Source organism: Nomascus leucogenys, chromosome 15, assembly GCF_006542625.1.
Source record: "Nomascus leucogenys isolate Asia chromosome 15, Asia_NLE_v1, whole genome shotgun sequence".
NCBI lineage: Eukaryota > Metazoa > Chordata > Mammalia > Primates > Hylobatidae > Nomascus > Nomascus leucogenys.
This window is the reverse complement of record NC_044395.1, coordinates 100,267,452-100,295,037: the sequence shown is the minus strand read 5'-3', so window position 1 is coordinate 100,295,037 and position 27,586 is coordinate 100,267,452. Positions and strand designations below refer to the sequence as shown.

Here is a 27,586-nt window from a genome sequence, read left to right as displayed (position 1 = left end):
CCACAAAATCTTCCTGATCATTCTACCCATATCAAAACATACCCTCAGAAGGAAAATTATCGCAGAATTTGAAAGATGGAAGGGTCCTTAGTGGCAATTTTGTACAAAGCTTTTTGTTTTATATGTGGAGCAATTAAGATGCAGTAAGTTTTGGATTCTTGCCCAAAATTGTCTGGCTAATTATGGCAGGGTTATGAATTGAATCCAGTTCTAATTCTCAATCCAATGTCTATATTTACTTATTTTCTGTGACGCTATATCAAACTGAGGAATCTGTAAATTACAGTGTATATTTTCTAGTTATTTATTTATTTACTTTTTTATTTATTTTTGAGATGGAATCTCACTCTGTCGCCCAGGCTGGAGTGCAGTGGCGCAATCTCGGCTCACTGCAAGCTCCGCCTCCCGGGTTCACGCCATTCTCCTGCCTCAGCCTCCCGAGCAGCTGGGACTACAGGCACCCACCACCACACCCGGCTAATTTTTTTATTTTTAGTGGAAATGGGGTTTCACCGTGTTAGCCAGGTTGGTCTCGATCTCCTGACTTCGTGATCCGCCCACCTCTGCCTCCCAAAGTGCTGGGATTGCAGGTGTGAGCCACCGCGCCCGGCCATTTTCTAGTTTTTTAATGTCAGTTTCAACTATTAGAGTTGAAATAAACAGATAATTATCTGTATTGTTTTTAGCTCATGGCCAGAGGGAAGAAGTAAGGCAGGAAGTCTTTTAAATTTATGTACAATAAGCTATTTACAGATAAAAATATTTTCCAGTGAAATTCATATGACACATTTCAATAAAATGCAATGACATTAACAAAGAAATGAAAGACTAATAAATCTAGAGTTGGTAAACTAAATCAAATAGATACATGTATATATTTATATATTGTATATATATAATACATATACATATATACATATACATATTTGCTATAGTTTACCCATGTCTTGATTTGTTAGTTATGTAACACACACACGTATGAAAGACATTCTGTGATTTTAAGTTACTAAATTATATTGAGGGAATGGAACAGGCAGGGATGTCTAACACTAAATTTGTTTTCACTTGTATAGCATGATTTTAAAATATGATATTTATGTTATCTTCCTCCAGGTATAAAGAAGTATCTGCAGAAATCCAGAGCACTTATTAAACTTCTTTGAGTTTTCTCAGGAAGATCAATACCTGTTGGAGAAATTTTACTAAGGTAAGTTCCAAATAACACTAACCTATTCTTTAGGGGCCTCTATTCTAGCTGCTCTAGTTCAGAACAAAGTGAGGTTCACTAAGTCAAAAAAATAGACAAATAGAAAACCAGGCATTGCTTTTATTAATGATGCAGTTAATATTTGAGAATAACATTTCAGTGCATGTGGCAAAAATGAACTTCCTAACATTTAACTACAGCATTAGAAAGATTTACCCATCCAGGCCCAAGAAGTGTGTGGCAACTGCAGGCTCTCCCAACATGGCAGCCTGCCCTGTGAAATTTCTAGTGTGGAGCAGCAGACCTGAGTGTATCTTCCTTCAAGTAGCCCACTGTAAAGATGAAGGGGAAGAGAATGGGTTAAACTGTGATTGACAAAATCTTGCTTTGAAGTTCACAAATCAAATAAGCAACTCTACTGACCAAGAAGAAGGAAGAGAACAGGGTTTAAAGAGAGGCCAGAAGAGCTGCTATAATGGAGTTTCCTTCATATGGAAGAAAAAAAAATAGAAATGGGGAAGGAGTATTTTTTTCTGTTACCATTGAAGGATCAGAGAGACCTACCAAAAAGGAAAAATGCTCTTTAGAGGTTGCATCAGGATTTTCTTAACCTAGCAGCACACGAAGATAATTTCTCCGGGGTAATGGAGGCAGTCACAGGAATGAGATTTTCCCTGCTTTAAGAAGAAATATTCTAGGCAAAATTTTTTCCACCTTCCTATTAGAAGTCAGGTATTTTCAGAATCGCAATAGACATGTTGTCTGTGCTATCACAGAGCAGACGACTATATAGTAGATTACTAACATTCATGTTTGTACTTATTTTTAAACAAAATAAAAACCCATTGCAGATAGTAATTTTCCATTTTTGAGGCATACTGTTAAGTTATTCTGTAAAGAGCAGGTGGAGGAAACAGTTTAGGTAGTAAATGGGCTTAGCTAACTCCTCAGTGGACTTGTCTCAATGAGGATTTGAAACTAATTTAATAAACAACCCGTGTACATGGATTTATTTATTGGTAAAAACAAAACCAAGGAAATATAATGTATTGAAAATATAAAAAGGAATCATAAGCTTGAAGAAAGTAAAATAATGGACTTGGTGCAAGGCTGCGAACCAAGCCAAGTATCTGTAGAAGGTAGCAGGATTGACTCAGTATTCTCCATTAGATGCTGCCTCTGTAATGAATGAACCCTGCTCCTTTCATATTTGTGTTTCATCATCTAAGATTGAAGGTCATTTCATTCCAAAAAATGTTTGGTTTATTTTGATCATTTTACTTGGTCAAATTTTGCTGATTTGTCCTTTTGACTAGACTGGAGCAGTAAAGGCAAAATAATAATAATAATAATAATAATAATAATAATAAATTAGACCATTGTGGCTTCTGTAGAGAAAGAGCAAGCATCCGGATTGACCACACCACTGTAAATACATATTACAAGGAATAATTAATCATTGAAAACAAAATAGGCTTACTATCTGGGAGGTGATATCTATATTTGATATTATTTGGCATAGATGAGTATAGTGATGTTTGGAAATTGATTATTATCGATGTTCTCAGGTATGTCTTTCAAGAATACCAAAGGTCTACTAGACTGATCAATATTTTTAATTTGACACTCAAAACGTATACCTCTGGAAGCTAATAGGTAAGCTTACATGTATGGTTACATGAATAAAGGTTCTGATCCTGCCTGTGTTCACTTCGAAAAGAAGAGACTACTCCTTGCTACCAGGTTGCTGCTGCTGCAGAGAATATGGACTTCTGCTCTCTGAAAGAGGTGCCTGGTTTCTCTCATCTTTCCCCTTAAGAATGGAATGGGAATACTTTAGATTTAAGATAAGCTGCTCCCTACCTTTAAACAAAAAGAGTAGCATAGTGTTGTAACTTGGTAATGGGTGGCAAAAACCATACGTGAACTAATCAAACCATGAAGGAAGTAAAGTTAATAGAGTAATTGAGAAGGTGATCTCAGGAAGGAACAGGTAGGATGGACCAAGAGACATGCAGAGAGACGTTTCAGTATCTTGATGAAAGACATAGAAGGGCATGGGTTTCAGGAAGTATAAGCACAAATGCATACATTGAGAAACTTGCCTGCATGGCTACAATTGTCAGTGAAGTATGAATTGGTGAAAAACAGGTCAGATATATAATTTATTGTCAGCTCTAGAATTTCAAGCTAGGGCATTCTTCTGCTAAGATTTCAGTCTGGATACTAAGTTATACTTAGATCCTGTGGAAAGTATAACCCATTATGCAAAGGGACATCTAACCCTAGAAAATTAAAATACTGTGCTGAAACAAGAATGAGGAATAATAAGGAAATGGAAAGACTAGGACTGCTGTGAAAGAGCCAAATCCAATAATACTTTGCAAAACAACAATATTTAAAAAGAAATAAAGTAGTCCTAAGTCAGTAGGATGTCCTGCTCCTAAAAAAAACAAAATACCCTGATTTAGGACCTTTAGTGAAGACCCCAGAATTTCCCCAGATTAAGTTCAATAAAAGATGTTTGCATCATTGAATTTTAGTAAACATTAGTTGAATAAATGATTAAATGGTTACATTAATTATGAATGTATGAGATTATTTTCCAAAATATACATTTGCTCATCTAATTTAGAATGAGTAAATCCCAGTTTTCTCCCTTTTCCCCATTTCCCACAGCCTTTATAACATCTTTTTTTTAGCATATTAGGGAACTAAATTTTTTTTAAAAACCTGGTAACTTAAAGCTATATAGATCCCCAATAAGTCTATCCTAAAGAGTTTATCTCAGAAATTCAAGGCTATCTGGTTTCCTGGCACCCACAAATCACAGCTTAACCAAATCACATCATAGTGAAACCATTCTAAGTTTAATTTTGCCTTGAGATTTATGAAGCTTCTAATGATATTTACAGTCATGCATACGATAAACAAATGCATAACAAGTTCGACAGAATGTTTGGACATTCAGAGAAATTTTCCAAGAACCCTTTGTGAAAATTTATTAAACACCTAGAGATCAGAAAATACAACCACTTATTTGATTAACTATCATAACTCTTCATTTTCTGTTGCCTGTAAGCATTGTCATGCAGATTTTTTGTCCTATCTGAATTTATACTAATAGGATTTGGCCATATCCCTACTGATGTTTACTTCTGTCTTCTTTTTGCTAGTAGAGGGACTGAGAATTATTGTCTTCCAAAAGGTCATTAACTGATTAACTGGACAAAGCAACAGATTGGAACAAGTAAAGTTCCAAATAGCCTTGGCAGGTTTCTGATTCATTCACAAAAAGTAGACATCTACATGAGTAAGTTGTGGTGGCTGTTACTTTATGATGGACATTTTTATTTAGCAACAAATAGAGTTCTACTTATTTCTGAAAACATATCTATAAATTGGATTCCCCCAATGTCTATAATGAGTTACATAATTTCAAGTGAGACAATATTATTGCCTCCAATCTAAAGAGAACCGAAAGAATATTTGCTATTATCACATCTGTGGGAATTTTTTTTTTGATTAAAAAATGCATAGACTTTTTCCAGTTTGAGTTTTCTCTGAAATGTGGCTATATTGGTAGTGGCTAAAATAGGTATTAGATCTAATTCATAGAGCTCTTGCTAATAGAACAATCATGCCCACATTCCCATGATTCGGTCCTGGTTAACAAATCTGTCCACCATAAACCTGATGTAGCCCTACTCAGGGAGATTGTAAGCTCTGTGGGGTCCTCCTCATTGCTCTTTAAATTTAAAACCAAATGCAAACATCCTGTAGTGGTAAGAGTTTAGAGAAAGAGCATTTTTATAAACTGCTGTTCAGAGTATAATTTGGTGTAACCCTTTCAGAGACCTATATGTTATGTGATTCAAATGTCTTTAAAATGTGCCGTTTCCTTTTCTAAGATTGCAAATAAATCAGTGGACGAATGAAGACATGTCTACAGGCAAGATCATTAGAGTATTATAAGCAGTTGCAATATATTGGAAACAACTTAAAAAACTAAAAATAGAGTGTGTTATATAGTTTATTGATATAATGAAACACTATACAGTGTTTCACAATGCTGCTGCTGCTCTGAATGTATAGATATGGGAATATATTCATAATATTTTAAATTTCTGATCACAAGAAATTATGTAAATGTGACATCAATAATTTTATATATTACATATATTAGGCATTTATATGTGTAGAAAAATATCTAGATAATAGTATTATATGGGGGTAACATTTCCTTGTTTCAAAATGAGAAATAGACATGTAGGTACATAAACTAGGATAATAAAATAAATTGCAAACTAAGCAAAAGCTATTTAAAGGACAAAAATGACTTCTTCCTCCTCTAAAACACACACATGCACACACATATGCCATCCCTTTATAATCCATATTGGGTTTTTTAATTTTTTCATTTTTTCCTGTCTGTGCAGTATTTCACTTTTTCAATTTTGTTTAACTGACAAAATAATTGTACATATTTTGGGAGTATATACTGATATTGCAATACAGATAATATATATTGATTAGCATATTCATCACCTCAAACCTTTATTATTTCTTTTTGTTGAAGCATTCAATATCCTGTTTTTAGCTCTATGAAACTATATAGTATATTTTTGTTAACTACAGTTTTCCGATAGTGATATGAAGCACAAGAAATTAATCCTCATTTCTAGCTTTAATTTTGTATCCTTTAACAAATCTCTCCCCATCTCCCTTTCCCCTACACTTCCCAGACTCTACTATCTTCTGTTCTACTTTTTACTATTATGAGATCAACTTTTTTTTAGCTTCTACATTTGAGTGAGAACATGTGGTATTTAACTTTCCGTTCCTGGCTTATTTCACTTAACATAATGTCCTCCAGTTCCATCGATAATGCTGCAAATGACAGAATTTTATTCTTTTTTATGGTTGAATAGTATTTTATTGAGTATATATGCCATATTTTCGTTATCCTTTCATCTGTTTTTGGACACCTGAGTTGAATCCATACCTTGGCTATTGCCAATAGTGCTGCAATAAGCAAGGGAATGTAGATGTCTCTTCCTTATGCTGATTTCCTCTCCTTTGGATAAATGCCCAGTCATGTGATTGCTGGATCACATGGCAGTTCTATTTGTAGATTTTTGAGGAACATTCATACTTTTCTTCATGGTGGTTGTACTTGTTTACGTTTCCAACAGTGTATAAGAGTTCTCTTTTCTCTAGATAACTCCCTAGCATTTGTTTTTTTGTTTTTCTTTTGTGATAATAGCCATCCTAACTGGGGTGATGATAACTCACTTTGGTTTTAATTGGCATTTCCCTGATGATTAGCGAGGTTGAACATTTTTTCATGTATTTTTGGCCATTTGTGTGCCTTCTATTGAAAAATATCTATTCGGATCATTTAGCCTTTTTTTAAAAAACTCAGATTGTTTGCTTTGTTTTTGTTTTTGCCTTCTGTTTTTTATTTATTTTTTATTTTTTGCTGTCAGGATGTTTGAGTTCTTTTTATATTTTGAATATTAATCCTCTGTCAGATAAATAGTTTGCAACTTATTTCTCCCGTTCTGTAGGTTGTCTTTTCACTCTGTTCATTGTTTTCTTGGCTGTGCAAAAGCTTTTAGTTTTATGTGATCCCATTTATTTGTTTTTGCTTTTGTTGCCCATGCTGTTGAGGTCCTATTCATAAAATGTTTTCCCAGACCAAGGTGCTAAAGAATTTCCCCCGTGGGCCGGGCGCAGTGGCTCACGCCTGTAATCCCAGCACTTTGGGAGGCCGAGGTGGGGGGATCACGAGGTCAGGAGATCGAGACCATCCTGGCTAACACGGTGAAAACTCGTCTCTACTAAAAGTGAAAAATAAAAAATAAAAAAAATAGCCGGGCATGATGGCGGGCGCCTGTAGTACCAGCTACTCGGGAGGCTAAGGCAAGAGAATGGCGTGAACCCGGAAGGCGGAGCTTGCAGTGAGCCGAGATTGCGCCAGTGCACTCCAGTCTGGGTGACAGAGCGAGACTACATCTCAAAAAAAAAACAAAAAAAAAAAAAAAAAACAAGAAAAGAATTTCCCCTCCATGCATGTTTTCTTTTGATTGTTTCATAGTTTTGGAGTTTTGGGTCTTACATTTAGGACTTTGATCCATTTGAGTAGATTTTTGAATATTTAAGTCTAGTTTTATGCTTCTGCATATGGATATCCAGTTTACCTAGAACCATTTATTGAACAGATGGCCCTTCCTCCAATGTATATTATTGGCACCTTTGTCAAGAGTCAGTTGGCTATAGATGTGTGAATTAATTTCTGGGTTCTCTATTCTGTTCGCTGGCCCTGTGAATTTGTCATGTTTTCATGTTATCATGACTCCTCTGCCTTAATCTATAACAGTGATAATAACTCCTGCCTGTTGTTGTAAGTCATAGAATTGAAGGGCTGTAGCAGCCAGCAACATGGTAAAAGGCCTTGGAGGAGGCGAGGAGTAAAAACTAACATAAACAAATCTATTTGATCAATTACAAATAGGACAAAACAAAAAGAATGTGAGTTGTAATGTCCAGAGGTAGAGATTGAAAAGAGACTTTGAGGATGGTGAAAGGGAAAGGCAATAATATATTTGCCATTCACCAGTAAAGTAAAGCTAAGACCACTTCCGGTGTGATAGACATTTGAGTCTCAGTGAAAGGAGTGGATGAGTGGCAAAAATGATGGACTTAACAGTTCTGCAAGCCTGTAAAGTGCAAAAGAGAGGGCACCTGGTCAGTGAAGGTATCAAGGTGTTGCTTGGGAGAGCTTGAGCCTTCATGTAACTGCTGTCCAATCTCTGGAAGCAATTAAATGCTCAAATAAATGTCTTTCAGGTTAAGCTGACTACCTTTTCATCCAGATTGTTGACACTATCCTTCTGCTAGACTATTGGAACCATGACCATACTGTATTCATGGAGTAGTTAGTATCTGAGCGGTAAAGGAAAATCCCTTTGCAAATAAGACTAAGACAGGAACCCCTCAATAGCTCAGGATTCCCTTGAATTTGCCTTTCTTTTAGCATTCTTGGATAAAACTGGGTTGGTGCTGTGAAGGGTTGGGAATCCCTTTTTTAAAAGGTCTTGAAGACATCTGTTCATGGAGGAGTTTACTTAACCCAGTCTACTTATCAATACCACTATCCTAAAAATAACGGCAGGTAATAATAAATGATGTGAATAAATTCCCATGCACATGGCTGGAACTAAGCTCCTTTACATGAATTATCTCACAGCACTTTTTTCACCTTTACTTCAAAGAAGGAGGAAGACAAAAGCTAAATAACTTATTTGTTCAAGATCATTCAAATGGAAAGAAGGTAGAAATAGGATTAAAATCTAGGCAATATGACTCAAATCTTCTCAAGCATTGGTGGCTCTATTGTTTATTTATGGTTACTGTTATCGATTAAGGTAACAATAATAATTCAAAGAAACTGACAGAAAGTATAACCAAGCAAGAGTTTCACACAACTCAGAAGTTAAATTTTTCAAGCTTTTTCTTATATATCAACAGAAGGGAGTTGGTGAGTTAAGACTCCATTGTTCATCTTGAGTTCTCTTCTTTGGCCTTAACCCACATCTATGATAAATAACAAGACATAAGAATCCATAGCTTTAAGACGCTGAGACATACAAAACCATAAAGCACTGTAATGTAAATGAAAGGGGAAAAGTACTTTTTTTTTTTTTTTTTTTTTGAGAAGGAGTCTCACTCTGTCTCCAGGCTGGAGTGCAGTGGCACGATCTTGGCTCACTGCAACTTCCACCACCCAGGTTCAAGCAATTCTCCTGCCTCAGCCTCCCAAGTAGCTGGGACTACAGGCACATGCTACCACGCCCAGCTAATTTTTGTATTTTTAGTAGAGACAGGGTTTCACCAAGTTGGCCAGGATGGTCTCGATCTCTTGACATTGTGAATCGCCCATCTCGGCCTCCCAAAATGGCTGGGATTACAGGTGTGAGCCACCATGCCCGGTCGGAAAAGCACATTTTAAGTATGGTGTATTTGGCAGTGGCAACCTTTTGGAAAACAGAGGTGAAATAAAAATTACCTGCTAAATCTCAGCTGTTGTACAGCATATTTCAGCTGAGAATACTTAAAAATAAAATGTCCAAGAAGGCAAACTATTAGAACTTCTATTTGTATGTGATCTTAGTTTCTCTGTGTATAGAAAGAGATTTTCTCTCAATGTTGTCATTGTCCTCATTGAGCACTCACTCATTAAGTACACGTTTATTGAACATGTACATTATGCCACAAAATTAGGCACTAGGGTTACCCAGGAGAATAAATGCTGTCTTCTGTGAAGGGAAACAAAGACAGGCCCTGAGAGCTTAATATCTTAATAGTATGGTAGAGATAAGAGGAACAGATGCACATTAACATAAAGATATATACGCTTGCCCATATACGCATATGCTATCTTGCCATACTGCAGGAGAGAAATATCAATCACACTGAGGATATTAACAGAATGTCTGGGTGGCTTCCGCCTTGATCACAGAAGATTTTATGGATGAGTTGAGTTTTGAAAAGTTTTGGAAAAAAATGACAAGATAAAGTATGGTTGCACAGAATATGGAGACATTTTCTGTTTTGGCAGAGATAATGACACAAAGGATCTAAGGAATCCTCAGTATCTTTAAAAACTATAATTTGAACTAAGAACCACCTCAGGTGAGCCATACAGTGTATCACATCCAGAATTAATGCATATGGTTTTCAAAATATTTTCAAATGGACCCTAAACAAAACAAAACTCTTTGGATTCTTCTTTAGGACCCAGTCTTTGGAAATGAGATAATATATAGTTATTATGCTTAATTCTAATAAATAAAGTAAACCAAAGTCCTTTTAAAGGCTTTGACTTTAAATCAAACCAGCATACAGTCAGCATTGAAAATTAGCTTTTAAACTTCAAAAACATATTACTTCTGTCACCCCTGAATTCTTTTTTTTTTTTTTTTTTTTTTTTTTTTTTTGAGACGGAGTCTTGCTCTGTCGCCCAGGCTGGAGTGCAGTGGCGCAATCTCAGCTCACTGCAAGCTCCGCCTCCCAGGTTCACGCTATTCTCCTGCCTCAGCCTCTCCAAGTAGCTGGTACTACAGGCGCCTGCCACCACGCCCGGCTAATTTTTTTGTATTTTTAGTAGAGACGGGGTTTCACTGTGGTCTCGATCTCCTGACCTCGTGATCCGCCCGCCTCGGCCTCCCAAAGTGCTGGGATTACAAGCGTGAGCCACCGCGCCCGGCACCCCTGAATTCTTTATTGAGGAGGTGCGGTGGTTGTTGTGAGTTAATGCATATAGCACAGTGTCTGCCGCATAGTACGTGCTCATTAAATTTAAGCTAAGCTAGTGCTTCTTTTTGTTACTTTAATAAAGATGATTGGAGGATACAGCACACAAATCATGCATGTACCGATTGATGCACGATTATAGAGAGTTCCGATTTTCCTTCAATAAAATAGGTTTATTGAGGTTACTATGGCCTATATATTGTGGCAAGCAATGTGGTACGATGATGAATAAGATAGACTGCTACCTGGAAGGGCATCAGAGTCTGTTAGGGCCCATTTTCAACTAACCACAATAGCTACTTGGGGGTTCTGATTCATTCCTTATTTACCTATGAATTCCGAAGGAATTCAAGGACCTCAAAAGCATTTTCCTTTCATAAGAAAGAATTTCGAAATGCCTCTAGCACGTTGTTCTATTGAAGCGTTGTTGTACTTTTGAAAATATATTCCGATTTATAAAATACTTTTACACTCTTCACAATATGATCTTCATGATTATTCATGAAGTAAGAATAGGGCTGCGGGAAATAAATGGAGAAGTAGGGGGATGATTGGAGGAAACTGATACTTCACGGACTTAAATGACTCTCCCAAGCTAACAGAGTTAGTGAGTAAGAAGGCAGTACTTTCTTCTGCATTAGGTTGCCTCCATATAGGATGAGCAAGTCACCTGTTATTCCCCTGACTCCAGGCAGGGCCAGCAGGAGGGAAGAAGATGGGCCTCTGGCATGCTTCCACAGAATGTTCAGCATCCCTCCTCAACCATCCTTTCCCTTTTCTAGTCAAACATATCTTCTTGCTGCTTCTGGGGGCCTGAGCAGCCATTAAGATCATACTTTTGGTGGGGCGTGGTGGCTCTTGCCTGTCATCCCAGCATTTTGGGAGGTCGAGGAAGGTGGATCGCTTAAGCTCAGGAGTTTGAGACTAGCCTGGGCTACATGGTGAAACCCCATCTCTACAAAAAATACAAAAAATTAGCTGGGCGTGGTAAAGCACACCTGCAGTCCCTACTACTTGGGAGGTTGAGGCGGGACAATCACTTGAGTCATAGAGGTGGAGGTTGCAGTGAGCTGAGATTGTGCAATTGCACTCCAGCAACAGAGCAAGACAGTCTCAAAAAAAAAAATACACTTCTGCTCCTTTCTTCTCTGTCCTGTTTACTCAAACATATTCTACCCTGTAATAATAATAACTGAAATAAAATATGGTATACTCATATAATGCAATATTATTTGGCAATAAAATGGAATGAAATACTGATATGTGGTATGGCATAGATGAACCTTGAAAACATGCTTGGCCGGGCGCGGTGGCTCACGCTTGTAATCTCAGCACTTTGGGAGGCCGAGGCGGGAAGATCACGAGGTCAGGAGATCGAGGCCATCCTGGCTAACATGGTGAAAACCCGTCTCTACTAGAAAATACAAAAAAATTAGCCGGGCGTGGTGGCGGGCACCTGTAGTCCCAGCTACTCGGGAGGCTGAGGCAGGAGAATGGCGTGAACCCGGGAGGCAGAGCTTGCAGTGAGCCGAGATTGGGCCACTGCACTCCAGCCTGGGTGACAGAGCGAGACTCTGTCTCAAAAAAAAAAGAAAACATTATGCTGAGTGAAAGAAGCCAGACACACAAGACCACACATGGTATGATTCCATTTATATGAAATATTGAATATGAATATGATATGGATATATATCTATATCAATTTGAATATACAATAAGCAAATCTATAGAAATAGAAAGTAGATTAGTGTTTACTGATGGCAGGATGAGGACTTGAGAATGACTGCTAATGCTACAAAGTTTCTTTCTCAGATGATAAAATATTCTAAAATGACACTGTGGTGATGGTTGCATAGTTGTGAATATGCTACAATACAGCCTGTATTGGTGTGAACAAACCATTAAGGGTGACTGGTGAGGGCTCAGAAGGAGTGGAAGTGAGCTGTAAAGAAAGTTCCATACTTCTTAGAGAATACCTGTGTGATCATGAACAGAATGTTGGTAGAAATATGGATGGTGCAGTCCATTCTGATGATTCATATGCATGTACATTTTATTGGCTCATGTAACCAGAGTAGCTTCAGGTATGACTAGATCTAGATGTTCAATACCTAATAAGCTGAAACATAGAATCTATCACTCTTAATCTCATAGCTCTACTTCCCTCACTGCTGACATTTTCTTCGGGCTGGCTTTCGTATGTGGTGGCAATGAAATTCCCAAACTACAGATTCACCTTCCATCATTTTGGCCACCTCAGTGAATCAAGGGTTTCTCCCTTCTTATAGTCCATGAAAAAAAAGTTTGTGGTTGGCTTGTCTTGAGTCACTTGCCCAGCAATTATGTTAACTGACAGTATAAGGTATTTGATCTCCTGCGTTCCTCTTATAAGGACGCTTATAATTACATTGGACCCGCCAGGTCATCCAGGATAATATCCCATTTCAAAATTTATGACTTAACCATACCTGCGAGGTCCCTTTTGCCATGTACGAGACATAGCCACAGGTTCCAGAGATTCAAATATGGACATTTTTGGGGGGTTGAGGGGAGGCGTTATTCAATATAACATATTAACAATGCTATGAAGTGTTAATGTTGGATCTTTAATCCATGTTTCCCAAATTGAAGATCAGTTGTCTTCTACTTTATCACAACTGCATCATACATCAGCGGCCATGCATAAGCTTGGCTAGATTTCAAACTCTCTGGGAAAAGAGAATTGCACCTGCCATAGCAAACAACTGTATGTGTGGTTGGGGAGAAAGTGTGATTGTTTTCTGAAACCACAGGAAGAGATGGGGGGGGGGGAAAGGTTCAGTTTCAGTGCCATCACTCCACACTAGCAGTGCCTCCTTGGCTCTCTTTTTTGATTAATAAAGCAATAATGTAGATTTGCTTGTACCTCCTTTATTTGATAAATTCTGTTTCTAGCGAAAGAACACAAACTCCATCAGTAGGCAAATCACTTAATAGTTTTCAAATGACAACTATAATTCTTTCTCAGCTGTTCCTACATGTGCAAAGAGAAACAGAGAATTAAGGCAGTTGCATGAATAATTTAAACAATAAACCTCTATTGGCTCAATTATCTGACTATTTCAACAAGCATCTGGAGATAAGTTTAATTTTGTATTCTCTAACTTTTTTTTAGCTTACTTTAACATTTTTAGTCATTTCCTTATAATAAGTCATTTGTTTCATTTGTGTCCTAAATAAAATTTAACAAACATTTAATGAGCAACTAATATATGCCAGCAACTGTGTTCATTTATCTGGTGGCTAAAAAGACACAAAAAAATGAATCTCATTCTCATGCAGTTTTCAGTTTCAACAGGAGAGATGATACAATTATATACATAACTATACAACATGGCAGAAGGCAAAGGTCGTGATTGAACAAAAATGACATTTGAAAGTATTTAGAGGGAGAAATATCATGCAGTTGGAAAGAATTAGGGGACACTTCCCCTAGGAAAAAGAATTTGAGAGGATGGATAGGCATTTGCAAGGCAGAAGCTGGGTGGGAGAGTGTCGCAGTAGACAGAGCTACACAGGCAAGGGGGCAGGACAATCCAGGACTAATCTTGGGAGCCACAATTCTATTATGCTGGGGAATAGGGAACATGCAAATTTCTCCCAATCATTCAAAGAAAGAAAGGGACAGTTTACGTCCAGTATTTAAAACTATCTAATTTACTCATCCCAATACCCTAGCGGTTTTCAGTGGAGCGGTGGGGAGGAGAGGATTATTCATGTCTGAAGACATTTTGATTGTCACAATGGGGGGTGAGGAGGTGGAGTGGGGAAGAGAGGATGCTACTGCCATCTAGTGGGTAGCGGCTAGGAATGCTGCTAAACATCCTACAGGACCTAGGGCACCTCCCCAAGCAAAAAAACAAAAACAAAAAAAATTGTATATAGATAGATAGATATTAGATAGATAGATACATTAGATAGATAGATAGATGATAGATAGATAGATAGATAGATAGATAGATAGATAGATAGATGATAGATAGAGACATAGATAGCTAGATACATAGATACACAGATACATAGATATCTAACTTGAAATACCAATTATGCCACAGATAAAAAAAAAACCATGATAACCTTGTGAGGTTGTACTATTATTTTCACTTATTTTATAGATGAGGAATTGAGATCTTTTGAGATCACATAGCACGTCTTACCCAAGATCATTAAATAGTGAATGGCAGTACAAGCTTAGGGCCATGTCATAAAGGGTAATGAATGGGGATATAGGCATGTAGCTAATGAGAATCTCTGAACGTGGGCGTGGCAATCATTGGAGCTACAGTGAAATGACAGTGCACATGAAGTCCTGAGCACAGTGGCTGACACAGAGTAAACACTCGATAAGTGGACTGTGCTGCTTTGCATGACGGCTGGTGCTTTTGACTATGTATTAGCCATCGGTGGGTTGGATTGGGGCAGGAGCATATGATGGGAAGAGTGCTCAGGATCTGAACTGGAGTGAAAGCAGGTAGAGTGTAAAGGAAGGGACACATGCCATATAATTTGCCCATGTAAGAATGAAAGAACCCGGCACATAAATGAATGTGTGGGTGTGTATCGGGGACAGTTTTGAAGGTGACTCTGGTTTTGAACATGAGAAACTAATTTTCGCCTCACTACCATGAAGTGAGCAGCTGCTGTGTTAGGAATTATTAGACTTATTTAAAACAGACAAACTGAGACACGGAAAGGGAAAGCAATTAGTTCAAGGTCACACCATATTTTGAGATTTCTTTTGACACTTTGGAAGAGAAAAAGGCTAACCTTTTTAAAGATACAATAACCAAATCTTTATAGGAAAGATAAGGACAAAATGACATTTTCCTTAATATACTTCCAAAAAATAGTTTTAACATTAATGTTGCTATAAATTTATATTGATGAAAGTGACTTTAAACTCTAGTCAGGCAGTCTGGCTGAATGACATAGGTGGAGACACCAAGGAAGAGTTGCTCAAAGAGAATGGGCCGAAGTTCTGTTTTGTTGGTCACATTTGCTACATTAAGGGAGAGCCAAAAAACAACTGGTTGGTGAAGTAACCACATGTAGAAGAGAGAACCCATAGTAACGCACAACTTGGTATCATATGTTTATTAATAGCAGCAAATATGACTAATAATTGAGTGCTTATTGGATGCCAGCAACTTATTGGATGAGTGCTAACTATTCTTCTGCATTACTTCATGTTAATCTTTGTAATTCTGTAGAACAGGTGTAACCGGTTATTGATGAGGTCTTTGAGGCTTAGAGAGGTTAAATAACTTACCAGAGTCACACAGCTAGGACATAAGGGAGCCAATACTCAAACTTCTGGTGCTGGGCTTAAGAGCCCAGGCTTTTATCCAATGTTGTCTATGTATGGCTAGAAGCTAAGAACATACATTCTTCCTTCTTTTTTGTATTTGACAAATGTAAATATAACTGGATACATAGTCATCATTCAGTTAAGACCTACTTAGGAGCGACCCGAGAATATTTGCTACAGAAACAGCATGTTGCCTTCTCAAATCTCTACCTCGACTTCTTATCAATATTATGCAGTTGATTTCCAGATCTAACTTTTACCATTTTAGCTATTCATTCAAAAATTTGAATGAATTCAAATTTGCTGCACTTGCACTTGCTCTGTGCTTGGTACCATTCTATGAGTGGAGTATATGCCATGAACAGGAAAGTAAGGTCTGCTCTCATGGACGACAAATTTCAGCAGAGGTAGACAACTCCACCCATAAAAACAGACATCAGATAAGGGTTCTGCAGAAAATTAAAATGTTGCAATAGACACGGGGTAGCCACTTGAGTTGCTTGAGAGGGATGACCTCTCTTACAAGATCAAAAATATCAGTGCCTGCAAAGAGCAGAGGGGAATGTTCTAGGCAGAGAAAACAGCTAGGGCCATGGCCCTATTCGAGCACCAAAAGAATGCCCATATGCCTGGAGAGGCCAGTGCTAGGGCAGGAAATGTGGGATAAGGTTAATGCCTGTAATCCCAGCATTTTGGAAGGCCAAGGCGGGCAGATCACGAGGTCAAGAGATTGAGACCATCCTGGCTAACACGGTGAAACCCCGTCTCTTCTAAAAATACAAAAAATTAGCTCGACATGGTGGCACACAGCTGTAATCCTAGCTACTTGGGAGGCTGAGGCAGGAGTGCTCAGGATCTGAACTGGAGTGAAAGCAGGAGAATCGCTTGAACCCAGAAGGCAGAGGTTGCAGTGAGCCGAGATCACACCACTGCACTCCAGCCTGGGCGACAGAGCAAGACTCTGTCTCAAAAAAAAAAAAAAGTTGAAAGTCTAAAAGAAGCTGAGAATTTGAAGCCAGGTAAAAGAGGATTTTATAAGTCAGTACAAGGTATTTTAATTTTATTTCTGGTACAATGAGATGCCTTTGAATGAATCTTACCCTCTTTCACTAGACTTTCTTGTCTAAAAGGTAGCTTCTGAGGTAGAGAAGAAGTTAAAGATACTAAGAAAAACTAATTTTACCTTGACTTTATCAGTTAATATTTCATCTGAATAAAAGAGAGTGAGAAAAACCCCAAACTCTTTCAGTAGCTTCATTTATATCTGAAAGGCGTGTTTTTTGACACTTCAGTCAATCAGTGGGTGCCATTAATCTACATATTATGTTACCAGAAGCTGTGTTTTTCTTGACTTTCCTTTTCTTTTTGTTCTTCTCAGGAAATTAATTCACGTCATTTTCATTTGAAATCCGGTGGCATTTAACTGTACAGGCACTTAGAGGCACCCTCCTATGACTTGAAGCTTTTCTGCAGAACCCTTATCTGATGTCTGTTTTTATGGGTGGAGTTGTCTACCTCTGCTGAAATGTGTTGTCCATGAGAGCAGACCTTACTTTCCTGTTCATGGCATATACTCCACTCATAGAATGGTACCAAGCACAGAGCAAGAGCAAGTGCAAATGCAATTTAATTGCATTACTTGTCAGCAGCACCTTAAGGAAAAAGAGTTAGGTCTTCTAGGCCCCTCAGTATCCCCGGATTACACGTGGAAAATGACTTGATACAGGTCTGTAGGTCTCTATTGAGGGAGCTTCTGAAATAGTTGACTTTGGTGAATGATGTTGGCAATTTGGCTCCTAACATTTTTCCAATGTTGTATTTTACTGTAAAAGGAACGTTTGAGCAAGTGTTTGTAAGATGTCATCAATTTCATTTTAGAATTTGGCTTTTGAAAAGGCTGCACTTGGAAACTTTTGGGAGCATTTCCTGCAATTATGGTTTAAGACAATTGGTTTATGAAAGGCTGAATAATATTCAATCACATTGCTCTGTTTATCTACCTGAAAGCACTTATCAGGCAGAAATATTCTAATAAAAGCATGAAATCTAAAAGCCCAAAGGTCTCTCAAAGGCCACCAGTCTACTGATGCCCAGACTTTAACACTTTTTTTTTTTTTTTTTTTGAGACGGAGTCTCACTCTGTCTGCCAGGCTGGAGTGCAGTGGCCCGATCTCGGCTCACTGCAAGCTCCGCCTCCTAGGTTCACGCCGTTCTCCTGCCTCAGCCTCCCGAGTAGCTGGGACTACAGGCGCCCGCCACCACGCCCGGCTAATTTTTTGTATTTTTAGTAGAGACGGGGTTTCACGGTGGTCTCGATCTCCTGACTTCTTGATCCGCCCGCCTCGGCCTCCCAAAGTGCTGGGATTACAGGCGTGAGCCACCACGCCCGGCCTGACTTTAACACTTTTTATGTCCTTAAAGTGAACATACCAGTGGCTCAGTATGATGCTTTGAACTTTTCTTTTGTCAGATATTTGCATTTTAAAACAAAACTAAATAAAAGAAAAAAAGTTTTAATTGTAAAATTATAAGAATCAATCACAAATTGAAGATTTTTGCTGTAAATTCAAGTAATTAATAGGACAATCCCACTATAATGCCCTTACTCTTCTCATTTAGCTCTAGTGGAAATTCAAGCAGGGACAATGTTTAGGAACTGCTAATCTAATCTAAGCTTGCCTTAAAAAACCACAACGTGCAGCCTATTGCTGGGCTACTGCAGTGGCAGGAAAATCACCACCTTATAAGGAAGTCCCTCCCATGTTCATAGACCATTATTTTGAGGGAGTACTTCGTTATATTGATTGAGAGTTACGCATGGCCTCCAAATAGAATATCACACATGCACACACTCACACTCACACACACAAACAAATATGCAAATTAATAAAACTTTGTAGATTCTAACACTTGACGTTTCTTATACCCACCTTTCTTTTTCTTTTTTTAGCTTCCTGTATTTTTTTATTAATTTTTTTTGCACACAAAACAACAAACATTTTCTAAAAATACATACAAACAAAAAGATGCATATCAAACATATTAGGAAGGTTGCATATGGGAAGACGGGGAATAGAAATGGAGAGTAGGAATTAAAGAAAATAAATGAGAGAGGGACTTTGTATGGATCAATGATAATAACTCAATCCTCTATTTGACAAAGAAGAAGGAGAAGGAAGAGGAAGAAAAAGAAAGTGGGATAAAGGATCAGAAAGGGAGGAAAATAGAAAAAATTAGAGTATGACTCCAGGGTAGACCTGTTTTGTTGTCGCTGGGTTGGTTGGTTGGTTTGTCTGTTGTATTTTTCATATGTTTCGCCATGTTGGCCAGGCTGGTCTTGAACTCCTAGCCCCAAGCGATCAACCCGCCTCGGCCTCCCAGAGTGCTGGGACTACAGGCGTGAGCCACCACGTCCAGCCCCCACATTGCTTCTGGCCTCCATGGCAGACCTCTCAGACGGGGTGGCTGGGCAGAGGCGCTCCCCACATCCCAGACGGAGTGGACGGGCAGAGGCGCTCCTCACTTCCCAGACGGGGCGGATGGGCAGAGGTGCTCCTCACTTCCCAGACGGGGCAGCCGGGCAGAGGGGCTCCTCACTTCCCGGAGGGGGCGGCCAGGCAGAGGCGTTCCTCACATCCCAGACAATGGGCGGCCGGGCAGAGACGCTCCTCACTTCCCAGACGATGGGTGGCCGGGCAGAAGCGCTCCTCACCTCCCAGACGATGTATACCCACCTTTCTCTCTCCAACTCCAGATCTTCTGCCTTTGTTTAGATCCTCGTAACCTCCAAGTTTCCCAATTTCTCTCTGGTTTCCAGTTGTTCTTCTCTGATTCATCTGCATACTGCCTCTGGGATAACTTTTGCAGACCCCAAACTTATCATGTCACTTCTTAATAGCCCTCAGTGATGTTCCTTTACCTTTCCAAAAAACTCCCCGAAAAGAAAAAAAACAATAATTCTTGATGTGGCTGTTATATGGAGGTTCATTTCTTGGCATTTTATCTTCTTCCCTGCGACACATTTCCCTTAAGTTCCAGCCTTAAAGCATTTGCAGTTCTCCTAAAGCACAAACAATGAATGTTTGTCAGATTCAGACTGAGGTCTGTGAAATTCCAGACTTGCTGTTCTTGGCTCGACTCCATGCTGTTTTCTTGGATCAAGCATATACCCTTTCTAAATATACAGTAATCTTTTACAAAAATATATGTGTGTCTGGGAAATGATGAAAAGTTACTAAAGCATTGCTAAGTCATAGTATATACAGAACCCACTGAAATTGATATTCAATAAATATTTGCTCGTTCAATAAATAAATGGATTAAATTGGATAGTACTAAAGTGTTAGCACATATGTACAAATTATTTCATTTAGTATCATTCTTTCTGAAGAAGGGAACTGCTTAAGGTTGAGGCCTTGGCCTATTATAAAGGAATTTTAAAAAAGACACATAAAAGAAGGATGGGCCTCTTCAAAGAAACTTTGTTCTGATAATCATAATTTTGCCATTCTTTAACCACAGAGGTAAAAGAAACACAACTGACAGTATGAGCAGTGAAAAATCCCTGTGGCCTTCTTAATGTAACCCCTAAAATAAATAAGAACGATAACAAAAAATTGTGGAAACGTTCATAAGAATTAAAGTAAGAAATTGAAATTCAATATGGCATAATTGTTATCCTAGTGAAAATGCGAACTTCCATAAATATCCTTAAAATTTCACTAGAAATCCTTTTCAAGATTGTCAGTTGAAGGTTGTGGTAAAATGTCAAACACTCACTCACATAACAGTCACCCTGTGTTCACTCCATGCAAGGAGACCACAAATCTGGGACATAACTCACAGTCTTTATTAGCCACGAGCATATTTATTTTATCTCTTATTGTCCCTATAAAACTAGCACAGTTTTTGATGGATTAAGAAGATATGTATAGTGAATCAAAGGATTCCTAAGCCCCTTCCATTTCGAAGGTCTTTATTTCTTTATACATACTTATTTTCATTTTTCAAGGCATTATTTTATTCAGATGATAAAGGTGTCTCCATTTTCAGTGTCAATATCGTAAATGATTTTTTCATAAGTCTACAGCATCCCTTAGAGAGTCATTTTTGTCTCTTAAAAATGTGTATATTAGAGACCTGGAGATTTAAAAATGCAAGTTGTTTAACATTATTTCAATCATGAGCGACTAAATCAGCTGGAGGTCTGGAACCACAGATGTGCTAAATGAATCTTCAATGTGAAGAGAACTCAGTGTTGAAATCTATGCCATCATCTTCTGAAAGCACAATAGTAATGCGGTGGGGAAAACAAGGCTATCATTTCTTGAATCTGCACTGCATGGCTGATGCTAAAATAAAGTGACATTCTTTAGGAATTGTTTAGTATCAAGTGCTGATTTAGCTGGATAAGATGCAGCTGCCTTCCCAAATTACACAACTGGATTCACACCATCTCCTAATTCCTGGTGAAGTTTTAAAGATACCTCTATGGGCAATTTTCTTCCCAGTGCAAAGATTTCTAATTTAGACAGTACAAAAATACCACCACATGGTATCTGTGCACAAATACCTTCTCCCTTAGAAACATTTAATAAAGGAGATTGTGTTTTTAAAGTGATTGGGTCACCGTTTAGAAAGGCTGTGTAAAAGATAACTGAGTTGAAGGCCATTCAGAAGTGGTTGCCAAATTGTCATATTGTTGTTTCTTTCAGCTTTCTTCTTATTACTTTAAGTCACTCCTCAAATTTGTCATGTTGCCTCATGTGGTCTGAAAAAGGGAGAATTATCTGTCAACATGCTCCCCTTCGCCAATGCCCTTCCTTCCCAAGCTTCTTTAGTGATTGATATCCTCCTAGGAAGATTATCGATGGGTAACCCTCCATATCTGTGGGTTTCTCATCTGTGGATTCAACCAATCACAGATCAGAAACCTTCCAGAGAGCCTGGTACAGTGCTCACACCTGTCTTAGCTCTTCTGGAGACTGAGGTGAGAGAATCGCTTGAGCCCGGGAGTTCCAGGCTGTAGTGAGCCAGGATTGTACCACTGCATTCTAGCCTGGGCAACAGAGCTAGACTCTGCCTCTTAAGAAATAAAAACAGAGTTTCAAAAAGCAAACCTTGCATTTGCCAAGTGCTGGGTATTACATTGAATCCTGAAGAATGAAGTGATGTGTAAGCATTGTGTTAGGTAAGTAATCTAGATATGATTTAAAATATATGTGAGGCTGTCCACAGATTACATGCAAACACTATACTATTTTATATAAGGGATTGAGCATCCTCAGATTTTGCAGTCTGCTGGGATCCTGGAATAAATTCCCCACAGATACAGAGGAATGACTTTATTTCAAAAGCTGGACTCTTTGGATCTGTACATGGCATCTAATAGTTGATCACTTCAACCATAGCTGAGTTTGTAAGTTAGTTAAGCTTTAACTCTGTTAATCTTTGGGTAACAAATTATTTTTTCTTAGAATGCATTTTGTTCTTTGTCCTCTGGCTGCCAAATGGGCAATTCTGCAATCATCAACTACATCCACATTCATGAAGGCTTGAACACATTAGCGTTTCTGATATGGTTTGGATCTGTGTCCCCGTCGAGTCTCATGTCAAATTATAATCCCTAATGTTGGAGGTGGGGCCAGGAGGGACATGACTGGATCATGTAGGCAGATTTCTCATGAATGGTTTAGCACCATCCCTTTTGGTACTCTCCTCACATTAGTGAGTTCTTGTGAAATCTTGTCATTTAAAAGTCAGTAGCACCTCCCCTTTCTCTCTCTGTCTTGCTCCTGCTCCCACCATGTTCGCACATTGCCTTCCACCATGAGTATAAGCTCCCTGAGGCCTCCCCAGAAGTATATGCTACCATGCTTCCTGTAGAGCAGAACCATGAGCCAACTCAACCTGTTTACTTATCAATTACCCAGTGTCAAGTACGTAGTATAGCAATGCAAGAACAGCCTAATACAGTTTCTATTTGTGAAATCCTCTTGGTCTGGCCCCACATTGAGGTAGCTACTGTCTCCTCTGTCTTCCATCCCCAGCTCTTTACACTTCTGTAAACTTCTGACCATATTATCTCACCATTGATTGTAATCAGCATAGCTACTATCTATCCACGTTCTTCCCCCAACCAAGTGGACAGTTCATTCATCTAGTCAATCAAAATTTATTAAGAGGTCAAAGGACCAGGCACTGTGTTAAGCAATATAGGTCCCAATACATGTTAAAATAACTAGTTCTTCATTTAATTGGCTATTCAAGTATTTTTCCCGTTCATGTTAGCTATTTCAAGAACTATTTTTGTATTTAAACTATGAATCTTTTTCTATGCATTACAAATAGTTTTGTTCAATGTTGTGGTTTCTTGTCATTGTACATATGGAACAGATTTTCCTGTTAATGTTTGTTCATTTAAACTTTTCTCTCATCTACTTTCCTTTTTCACAAGCTAGCTGGTACTAGAGAGGAGCTAGAATGGGTAAGAAGAAAGATGAGTGGCAGAGTCCACACAGGAACCTGATAGTGGTCTCTCTAAAGTAATAAAGAGAAATAGGTACACTCTCTTTGGCACACATCTGTGAGCCATTCCTGAGACAGCATCAACAGGTGCTATCAGGAAAGTAAAGATGACAGAGGAGATAGTGATGACTTCCATAATGCTTGGCACATAATTGGAGATCATTATGCATATGTTTAAATAAGTGACTGATTAGATGGTCACTAATGTGGACACTTTCTTTCCAGCAAACCCCAGTAATCACTAAGGACCTTTGTTATTCATAAGGGAGAGAGGTTGTAGTTGATTGCAATGATCACTCCGATTCTCCACTTGCTTTCGTTTTATATAACTTTGCAGTAACCTCCTGATATGGTCTGGCTCTGTGTCCCCACCCAAATCTCATCTTGAATTGTAATCCAAATTGTAATCGCCATGTATTGGGGGAGGGACCTCATGGGAGGTGACTGGATCATGGGGGCATTTCCCCCCATGCTCTTTTCAAAATAGTGAATGAGTTCTCAGGAGATCTGCTGATTTTGTACGGCAGTTTTCCCTGCTCTTGCTAGCTTTCTGTCACCTGCCACCATGTAAAACGTGCTTCTTCCCCTTCTGCCATAATTGTAAGTTTCCTGAGGCCTCCCCAGCCATGTGGAACTGTGAGTCAATTAAACCTATTTTCTTTATAAATTACCCTGTCTTGGATATATCTTTATAGCAATGTGAAAACAGACTAATACACCTCTCCTTCAAGGTGGAATGACCTGCCCTGTTCCCTGACAATGGGCTCAACTAAGTGATTTTCTTGGGCCAATGGGAAGTTAGCTGATACTGTTCACACAGAAGCCTGAAAAGGTACTCATGATCTTCTGCTCGCTCTCTTGGATTTCTGCCTTTGCCAAGAAATATGCTTGGTCCAAGCTGAAGAAGAGAGAGAGAGATGTGCGTGGGGTGGAGCCCAGTTGCACCAGTGACTATAGCTGAGACCATTCTAGATCAGCAAGCAGTTCACTCAGCCAAGATCAAAAAGAGCCACTTAACCAATTTCTGACCAGCCTTTAGAGTCATGAGAAATAATAAATGATTGTTGTTTTCAGCTATTAAGATTTCAAATGGTTTATTATGCATTCATTGCTAACTGATTGAAAAGTTATACTTCATTGGTGAAATCATCTTATTTGGTGGCATCTTCCCTTAGCTTTTCTATCTTAATAATTATGATAAGTATCTCATCTTTTTAGAATTTTGTGCACCACAGTGAAAAGAATAGTCGGTAAGAGACCAAAACATATAGGTCTTTCCATTTCCTAAGAGCATTATCTTAGACATTTATTCACTCAACGGTGTACAAAGCATTAGAAATACAGACAATGCTCTTGTGAAATCAATTATGATTTGGGGGTTGCAGGGGGACATAGACATGAGCAAATCATTTCTATCCATCACAATAAGTAATAGTAGGAAATATGTGTTATAACCACAACCTCTGAGATGAAATAACCTGAGTTACAATCTTGCCTCTATCACTTCCTAGCTAGGTGCCCTTATTTAACCTCAACTCCAATTTCATCAATGGCACCTACTTCATAAGATTGTTGGAAGGATTACATGAGTTGAAATCTGTAACATACATAGAGACATGCTTGGCACTCGCAAGCTCTCATTAAATGCTAGTTATTAAAACAAATGTTAAAAAGTATGAGAGAACAAAAAATAAGACTATATGGGATGAGGGCTGAGTGGAGGAGTAACCATCATGCGTCGGGGGGGACCCTGAAAAAAAAGCAGAAATTTGCACATCAGTATTTAGGACTTTAGGATCTTTTATCTATATTTCAAGAAATAAAGAATAGAGGGTTATTAGGATACCTTCTAGTTCCAAAATACAATATCTATAGAATATTATCTAATGTAACATGTTTAGTAAACTCCCGCTGAGGATTGAATTTTAAATTCAAAGTAGTTTTGAAAAAATAAGTTGTTTTAATGAAATTAATTCACATGTCATTATGTGTTACTATACAGGCAAGCTTGATACGATTATCCCAGAGGATATTCTGGTCCCTGTGTAATACTATTGGAAGTGAAAAGAGAATATTTATTTCCAAGATTTATAACACAGAATAAAGACACAAACTTTAATTATGTATTGTGCTTCAATAGAGTTGCCTACAGCCTGTTAAATCCAATTAATAAACACAATAGACACATTCACTTTTTTATTTTTAAGCAAAGTTACTGAATTTGTTCTATTCGCTATTTTGTATTTCTGATTACAAGATGCCGTCCCCTGCTGTTTGCTAAAGATTACACAAGCTATAGTCACGAACATACAGTGAAATAAGATAACAGTTTTGTTTAATGACTCATATCTACAAATCAAAGAACAAAAGTAGAAATCTGCATGTCCATAGAACAAATCTAGCATGCTAGCACTGTGCCTGCTCTTCTCCCAAGTCATGTCATTTCAATAAGCATTTTGTCCTCTCCATGCTTTTGGTAACTAGATGGGCTAATGGGAAGGGTGGTGGTGTCATATTATTTCTTCTAAAAGAGCTTTTATAAAAATTTTTACTTGAACACATACTCTGTCATTGTTAATAGTACCTGGCAACCTCTACTGCATAAATATCTATAATTATGTTTTTTTTTCAGCAACAATTTGGTTTGCATGTGTACTTTCATGACAGTTAGCTTGTTTACTACTTATTCCAATTCTCTTTGAGTAAGGTCATTCAGTGACGACTGTGGTATTGCCATCCTCTGAAAGGGTTACAAAGTCATGCCTGGCATTCAGGGCAGAAAATGACAGCCTGCGTACTGATAACTGACATACAGGTGTTCCCCATGTTACCGAAGCCTAGATGTTATCGCAAAACTGGAAGAACTGGCATTGAGTAGATCTGGGTTCAAATTTCGGCTGTGTCATTTACCAAGTTTATGACTTTAAGCTTCATTGTTTCCATCTTCAAAATCTCTCAGGGTGTTGTTTTGAGTGCTAACTAAGGTGATATATATGAGAAAAGTGTAACAAAAAACCATGCCATATGGATGCTCAATAATGACTGCTTCAATCTAAATCTAAAAATGAAAGCCACGTGACGAATTCAAGGTCATATAGTGTGAATGAGTCAATGATGTGGGTAAAGATACTGTAGCTGTTTATCCCAGCACTTTGGGAGGCAGAGGCGGGCGGATCACGAGGTCAGGAGATCGAGACCATCCTGGCTAACACAGTGAAACCCCGTCTCTATTAAAAATACAAAAAATTAGCCGGGCGTGGTAGCAGGCGCCTGTAGTCCCAGCTTCTCGGGAGGCTGAGGCAGGAGAATGGCGTGAACCCGGGAGGCGGAGCTTGCAGTGAGCCGAGACTGCGCCACTGCACTCCAGCCTGGGCAACAGAGCGAGACTCCATCTCAAAAAAAAAAAAAAAAAGATACTGTAGCTGCTGAAGGGGAAGGTTAACAGGAAAGGGAAGCTGTTCCTTTTTCCCTTTTAGCCAAATAGCACTTATCTGTCCCTGCTGCTTTGCCTAATAGATTAATTCATTCTGATAGTATTAAAGATGTCTGGTAGATAGCTAATAATCAGCTCTGAAAAAAACAAATCATTGGCCTTCCTTTGCTGTCAAAATCCCTAAAAAGAAAATTTTCATTTCAAATGGCTTCTAGCTTACTTCAGAATCAGAGGATAGACTCCTTTGAAGCTATCTAGTGCAGCTAGTGAATGTACTTTTTAATCGTTTATTAGTGGATAAACTATAATTGGCATATAAGGGTAAGAGCTTCGAAACACAAATTAAAGTCAACTGCCCACTAGTGTTTTGAATCAATCAATACAGCATTCATTTAAAAATAGAAGTAATGCCATTAACCCTCGAGAAATTCACATTTTCCTGTAATTCATAACATCAAAGCTCTCCAAAAAGATGGGGAAATTACAATAAATCACAATCCGTATGTAAGGAAAAGTCTTTCCCTTGCATGTACTGACATCTGAGATGCACATTACATCATGCTCTCAGTATGCAAAGAACATTACAGATGAAATTTTTTTAACTCTAAGCAAGGAAATACCGTGTACTATAATGGGAACAGAAAAGGAAAAAAAAAAAAACAGAGTTTTGTATAAACTTAGATATGTCTCTGCTGTTCTCTTAATAAATCTTTTCTCCTTTCTGTTTGATGCTACCTTCCATTATGATTTACTC

The 27,586-nt window shown here is 38.3% G+C and overlaps 1 protein-coding gene across 4 annotated transcripts in view; it reads left to right on the top strand.

The window, feature by feature from the left end:
• The window catches only part of LRRC4C (leucine rich repeat containing 4C), a 1,364,302-nt gene that overhangs the window by 1,150,342 nt on the left and 186,374 nt on the right, over positions 1–27,586 (top strand). For all 4 annotated transcript variants that reach the window (XM_030829357.1, XM_030829356.1, XM_030829355.1 and 1 more), the window contains one exon: positions 1,114–1,207. The gene's annotated coding sequence lies outside the window, so the exon portion shown is untranslated. The remainder of the gene's footprint in view (positions 1–1,113; positions 1,208–27,586) is intronic.